Here is an 8207-nt window from a genome sequence, read left to right on the forward strand (position 1 = left end):
GCGGGAAAAAATGAAGTTTCACTGGCAGATTTAGAGTTCGATTCTTTGGGAATTTTAAGGAGATTCAACCTCGGATTTTCGTTGGGCTGGACATGTTAGAGCACAACAGGGTTGCTACAAGTGATTGGACCGAACGAATTGGGCTAGAGAAGTCGTGAGAAGCAAACAAAGGCGTCGGAAGTTTATTGGGTTCTGTTGATGATTGGGCTTAGTTTTAGTCGGAGTTTGACTTGGAGATGGATTGGGATTATCTTGATTCATCGAAACAGGGTTGGTAATCCCTTTAGATTCGAAAATAGAGGAGGAAATCATCGAGTTGGCTAAAACAGGGAGTTCCGTGTATTCTCGGATATTTTGGTTTATGTATGGATGTACCAGAGGATTTTATGTTATGAATTGAGTCCTTATTCAGCCTACAGGGAGTACTTGAGAGTTTGGAGAACCAAGTTGACGCGTAGATAAGCTTGGAAGGGAAAGAAATCCCGAGACTTGAGGTGGAGAAAAAGATAAGAATAACCGAGGATTTATTGAGATTCAATCGAGTTGTGGGCTATAAAAGGAGTTCGGATAGGTCATAGAAGGATTATCAAGAGTTTGGGGTCGATCCAGAGCTAGGAGGAGCGAGAAAATGGAACCAGCATCAAGTGTCGTTGTTTACAGCGCTCAGGTTCTATTATTCTTTTACAACAGTTTAGTTCTATTGTTTCTTTCTGGACGCCTTCTGTGAGTCTTATAATCATTGTTTTATAACTTTTGACTCTTTTAATCATATTTTGAGCATCAAATATATATTTTTAGAACATGATTATTATGAATAGCTAAACCCCATTACTGGGATGATGGAGGAAACCATTCTTTATGCATGATGTAATTCTATTTAATTCTTTTATGACTATTTGCACTATTATGAGTTGATTTATGATTTTTCTTGATTATTTGTGATTTTATCTGATGATGTATGCTTAGTCTAGGAACTCTTGATGCATCATGCTTATGATTTACATCTAATACGTTACAAAATATATTTTTCGCAAAGAAAAAAGTCGATATTTGTTATCATTATAAGCTATAATTGTCTAGAATTAATAGTTGATTCGCATGAGTATAAGAATTGGTGGAATACTGAGTCCTAGTATCTCTTGATCCTGTGACAAATTTTGTATATATTTTTCTTTTAAAAATCTTTTCAAGTCCGAGCAACGAATCCTTATTTACCGCAATCGAAATACTACAACAAAATGGCGCCGCCGACGCGGATTTGTATTAGGTTTTAGGTTTTAGATTTATTTTATTTCTTTTAGAATTTTTGTTCTCTTTTACGCCTTTGGTATTTTTCGATTCTTTTCAGATTGGAGGGAAGCTACAAGGAAAGAAAAAAGTACTATAAAAGGAAAGCATCGCCAAAGAAGGAAAGAAGAGAGGAATCCGAAAGGAGTGAAGAAGAATATTTTGTATATAGTTATTTTGTTTTATTTTTAGAAATTGTAAATAGGGTTTCAGGTTTTTTAATTTTTCTTTTTATTTTTGGACACTTTTTGGACTTTATTTTTGGACTGGACATTATTTTTTAAAACCCACGGAAGGGTTAAGATTAAATATAAACTGTTTGCAGGAAAGGACGACAGTTACGATACTGTCTCGGCCCCTCGGGTTCGTACACTGACATCGGAGTCGGTGGCCTGAGTCGACTTCAACGGTTCATCGCTCGTCTGGTACGGGAGGTAAGACTCTATCCACCCACGAATCCCCTGTCAGTGGGTTCTATTTTGTGTGACAACTCACACCCCTGCAATAGAATGTCGAACTGGTATTGCAATAGCCGATACAACGAATATCCGACTGAGTTTCAAAATAGACGTTACTTTGACCATAGTGTGAATAGTAATTGGAAACATCAGCCTTTTGAAGGTTATGGTCCATACCATGGTGAGCCAAATTACTATTCATACGCCCATCGGTCATACGAGCAAAATTCCTCTCTACTAAAGTCTGCACGAAAGTTAGCTGAGTCGACACAAAAGTTACTTGAGTCGTCACGTAGTTCACCTGAAATGAATGACTTATTTATGGACGAAAGCAATGCAATGTGTGAACCTTCTTTCCTAGATATAATCAGGAAGTCTTGTGAGTCGACTCAGAAAATGTTGTTAGAGGCCCAGGAAAGAAGTGCTCAAGATAGTCTTAATTTCCAATATAGTGTTTCCAATAATACCTTTGAAAATGAGGATAGTTATTTGCATAATCAAGATGACAAGGATAGGATTGGTAACACTACTTTAGATGAGGTTCAACCATTTTCATGCTATTATGATGATTATGACGAGGATAGTGTTGATGAAGAATTTGAAATATGTAGGCATCGTGATCAGGAATTTGTTACTCCAAATGAACTTTATGATGATAGTGTTATTTCTGGTTCAGATCCCGATAATTTTAATGATTATTCACATATTCAAAAGGACGAGGATTTGATTAGAGATACCACTTCTTTAGATGATGTAGTATTTCCTTTTGATTACGAAGTCGATAATGGTTTAGAGGAACCAGTTTATTCTGAGAATATCGTTTTAGAGTCTAGCGATTTAGAAACAATGGTCTTAGACGAAGAAAATGAACTCGTACAGCTATTAAATATGGGTGAGGATGCGTCACTTGAGTATAACCTAGAAGAAGCAATTGACTATTTTCAGGATTCCAACGATCTAGAAATTAAGGAAATTGTAGCTAGTCTATCTAGAGATACCCAAAACTCTAAGTTTGGGGGTGATTATCATTCTCCATGTGCCTCAACCATTTTACAAGATTATCTTCACACACGTTTTCTTGAACCTAGTGATGTCCATAAGGAAGTTCAGTTATTAGAAACCCATCCTCTGGTTGATGAGGTTAGACCAGGCTATGATACTAAGATCGACTTTGTTTTCCCACCAAATATTTTTCAACCAATTGTGGGAACGTATAATTTCAGATGTGTCAATTATTTAGTTTTAAGACTAAACCTAATTATTTTAAGAGATTAGGTTTGATACATTTGCTTAAGATTGACCACCAGTTTCATCGTGGTCGATTGTGTGAGTCAAAACTGATTGACTTTAAGGATCCTCAATTATTCAGGTTATTATTATGTGCTTTTAAATTTTTACTTGAGTTTCTTCAGACTCTAATACCTGAACCGGATCTTAGCTTTGAGGAATTCCAACCCATGAAAATATTTTATTTGGACCCAGTTATAGAACCTGAACCTAAACCACAGCTAGATGTAGTTGTCTTAAACAGGAAACTAGACAAGGGTGCGCTTTATTTGTTAATTTTCTTGGCATGTTGCAGATTCCTTTTACTTGTGATAGCTCTATTTGGTTTTGATGACCCACAGATATTTCGGCTATTACTTTATGATACGAGGTGATTAATCCTTTCTTATGTATGGTTGAAGACGCTAAACTTAGCACTTCTTGGGAGGTAACCCAATCTCATGCAACACGGTAATATCTTTCCTTATCTCTTTTGCTTCAAATGGTAACAGTTTCTCCTTGTTCATGCTTTTAATTTCATCTTTAGAACATTGAGGACAATGTTAGATTTAAGTTTGGGGGTATGGGAGAAACTTTTTAGTTGCAGTATGAATAAATAAACTCCAGAGCTTAGAAATTTATGCCTATTGAGGATTGCACTAACTAATCTAAGAGGATGGAAGCATTTTGATCGTAGGAGTTAAGGAACCAATCTGATTAGATGGCAACATCTAGAAGATTATATTCATAAAACCACAGAGCTCAGGTGTTAGAAATAACATGATAGTTTCACCATATCTCGTTGAGTCCTTTTCACTTCTATTTTTATTTTATTTTGTTTTTAAACTATGTTTCTCTAGGTGATAGGTGGGGCCCACGATTCAAGTTGTTACCAATGCTAGGGTGAATTAGAGTGATCGAGATACCAAAAAAAAATTGAAAAAAAAAATTGAGACCAGACCATTCGACCAAAAGGAAAATTCAATAAAGTCGACCACTGGTACCCTTGTATATGCCAGTTTTGTTGACCTAGAGTTAGGTTATCGACCACTGGTACCCTTGTATATGCCAGTGTGTTCATATTAGTCAGACTAGTATCTCAATCCATTAGGATAGGTTCATTTTGGCGGAGGACTTCAGACAGATATGGGAAACGTCGTTCACTTAGTAAACATCAAAACCATCTATTTTTTTCTATATCCATCTTCTTGATCTATCCATGTGATTAGTTTTGACTTCGGATATTGATGTCCATAGTGCAACTATTTGAGTAGAGCTCTGTCACTTTATATGAATTTTAGTATGCTTGAGTGCAAACTCGTGTACATCTATTGGAATTTCGCATCAGGGTACTTCCTCCTATAGTCAATAAGTATGCAAAACAAGGAGATTCTTTAGTGCCTTACAAGGTTCTGCGTAGATAGATAGGGTCTGCAGTAAAGGTTTTGTGGGTGTATCTCTTGTAAGCCCTCCCGAGACTATAAATCGGCCACTAGGGACACCTAGGGGTTTAAAGGCTTATTGCATACGCTAAATGCAATCGCCGTTGCCTGCGACAGTGAGTTAGGATTTTATTTTGTAGTTTTGATTTGCTCGGGACTAGCAAATAATAAGTTTGGGGGTATTTTATAGACGCATTTATGTGTCTAATTTGTCCCAATTGTATATATTGTTAGTGCTCGATTTTGTACTTATTTGGTTATTTTATGTCTTTGTAGGTGTTTCTGGAGAAATAAGCTTTTGCGGCGAAATTGGCTCAAAATGTGGCATTTGAACCTCCGTAGATAACGTACCAGAAGCACCCCAGAAGTATGCCAGAGACACCCCAGAAATACCTCGGAGGAATCCCGGAAAAAGTGTTGAAAACATCCCGGAGAAAGCGATTTTAGCACCCGCGTTTTGGATAAGGGCCACCCCAGGGCACCCAAGTCAGATGCTAAAGGCAACCCTACTCTGGATAGGGGCACCCCCTTTCTTCTTCACATTTCAAACTTAGAATTTTGGCGGGAAAAAATGAAGTTTCACTGGCAGATTTAGAGTTCGATTCTTTGGGAATTTTAAGGAGATTCAACCTCGGATTTTCGTTGGGTTGGACATGTTAGAGCACAACAGGGTTGCTACAAGTGATTGGACCGAACGAATTGGGCTAAAAAAGCCGGAAGAAGCAAACAGAGGCGTCGGAAGTTTATTGGGTTCTGTTGATGATTGGGCTTAGTTTTAGTCGTAGTTTGACGTGGAGATGGATTGGGATTATCTTGATTCATCGAAACAGGGTTGGTAATCCCTTTAGATTCGAAAATAGAGGAGGAAATCATCGAGTTGGCTAAAACAGGGAGTTCCGTGTATTCTCGGATATTTTGGTTTATGTATGGAAGTACCAGAGGATTTTACGTTATGAATTGATTCCTTATTCAGTCTACAGGGAGTACTTGAGAGTTTGGAGAACCAAGTTGACGCGTAGATAAGCTTGGAAGGGAAAGAAATCCCGAGACTTGAGGTGGAGAAAAATATAAGAATAACCGAGGATTTCTTGAGATTCAATCGAGCTGTGGTCTATAAAAGGAGTTCGGATAGGTCATAGAAGGATTATCAAGAGTTTGGGGTTGATCCATAGCTAGGAGGAGCGAGAAAATGGAACCAGCAACAATGTTCACCTGCTGCTGCTGCTGCCATCAAAAAGCTTCAAGAATACGAAGAACAGACACTTAAAGACAGACGTTCTTCAACAGTTCCAGCAGCGGAAAGGAAGTGTCGTTGTTTACAGCGTTGAGGTTCTATCGTTCTTTTACAACAGTTTAGTTCTATCGTTTCTTTCTGGACGCCTTCTATGAGTCTTAGAATCATTGTTTTATAAATTTTGACTCTTTTAATCATACTTTGAGCATCAAATATATATATTGTTATAACATGATTATTATGAATAGCTAAACCCCATTACTGGGATGATGGAGGAAACCATTTTTTATGCATGATGTAATTCTATTTAATTCTTTTATGACTATTTGCACTATTATGAGTTGATTTATGATTTTTCTTGATTATTTCTGATTTTATCTGATGATGTATGCTTAGTCTAGGAAATCTTGATGCATCATGCTTATGATTTACATCTAATACTTTACAAAATCTATTTTCGCAAAGAAAATAGTCGATATTTGTTATCATTATAAGCTATAATTGTCTAGAATTAATAGTTGATTCGCATGAGTATAAGAATTGGTGGAATCCCGAGTCCTAGTATCTCTTGATCCTGTGACAAATTTTGTATATATTTTTGTTTTAAAAATCTTTTCAAGTCCGAGCAACGAATCCTTATTTACCGCAATCGAAATACTACAACATCCATTTACTTCATATCAACTGTACCAGTTGATCCAACCATACTATGTAAACTCTCATAGTTGATCCTCACTACTATATCAACAATTCTTGTTGATCCCTTCTGTGTTCTTCCTAGATCTTGGTTTATTCTTCAACATCATCCCTTAAACCAAGATACTCTTTGCTAATCATCCCCAACTTTCCACGCAAGTAAATGAAAGTGTTAGACTTCAAAGACTTGGTGAAAGTATCTGCCACTTTCTCTTCACTCTCAAAAAACTCAACAACTATCTCCTTATTGCTACAAGCTCTCTGATGTAATGATATTTGATATCAATATGCTTACTTCTTCCATGAAGTACTGATTCTTAGTTAGTGAAATTGTAGACTTGTAATCACAAACTATTGTTGTTGGTGTCTTTTGTTCTTGAAACAATGACTTCAACATCATTATCAACTACACAACCTTTGTAGCACAGTTGCTAGCAGCTATATACTCAGCTTCTGTTGTAGATAATGCAAAAACTTGTTGCTTCTTAGATAACTAAGAGAAAAAACCAGTTCCCAACTGAAAACCATAACCTGGTGTGTACTTTTTCTACCTTCTGTATCTCCAGCCCAATGAACCAACCAACTTTGGATCTTCTGAGACAGTATAAAAGATTCTCATGCTTGTTGTTCCTTTTACATACTTCAGAATACGTTTTTCAGCTTATAAATGTGATTGTCTAGGAGATTCCATAAACCTACTAACCAACCCAACTGTATACATGATATCAGGTCTTGTAGCAGTCAAATATCTTAAACATCCAACAAGACCTTTAAAGTATGTTGAATTCACAAGCTCTCCTGATCCATCTTTTGTCAACTTCAGTCTCTCTTCTACTGGTGTTAAAATTGGATTACAATTATCCATCTTGAAACTCTTCAAAATTCCTTCAGCATACCTTTGTTGATTAATAAAAATTATTCTCTCAGTTTGTTGTACTTCAATACCAAGAAAGTAAGACATCAAACCAAGATCTGTCATCTCAAACTCCTTCACCATATCCTCCCTGAATTCATTGATCCTATCAGAACTATTTCCATTAAATATGAGATCATACACATATAAACACACTATAATATGATTGCCAAGACCACCATCTTTCAAATACAAAGTATGCTCATGTGGACATCTTGTAAAACCTTTCTTGAGGAAATAAGAATCTATTCTTGTATACCAAGCTCTTGGTGCTTGTTTCAAACTATACAAGGCTTTGTTTAGCTTGTATACTTCATTCTCCTTCCCCTCCATAATGTAGCCAGCTGGTTGCTCTACATAAACTTCTTCTTCCAATACTCCACTCATTAATGTTGACTTCACATCCATATGAAATATCTTCCAATGCTTTTGTGCAGCTAAAGCAAAGATCATCCTTACTGTATCAAGTCTTGCAACTGGTGCAAATACTTCTGAATAATCAACTCCTTGTCTCTGTCTATAACCCTTAGCAACTAACCTTACTTTCAGTCTTTCTATTTCGCCATTTGACTTGTATTTTTTTTTGTAAACCCACTTAACACCAATAGGTTTCTTTCCTGGTGGGAGTGTTGTCAATTCCCAAGTGTTATTCTTCTCAATTGACTCCAATTATTCATTCATGGATTGAATCCAACCTTGTTCTTTAGAAGCTTCTTCATAAGCTACAGGATCACAATATCCAAATAGTGCAAAATTCACTACTTAATCATCAGTATCTTTATCATCTCTTGATACAACATAATCATTCAACCTAGCAGGTATGATATATTTTCTTCTTGGTCTTGTATTTTCTTGTTGTGTTATTGCTTCAGTTCTTGATTCTTCATGTTGTTTTTCAATATTGTCTTGAG

The sequence above is a fragment of the Papaver somniferum genome, chromosome 5, assembly GCF_003573695.1.
Source record: "Papaver somniferum cultivar HN1 chromosome 5, ASM357369v1, whole genome shotgun sequence".
Taxonomy (NCBI): Eukaryota; Viridiplantae; Streptophyta; class Magnoliopsida; order Ranunculales; family Papaveraceae; genus Papaver; species Papaver somniferum.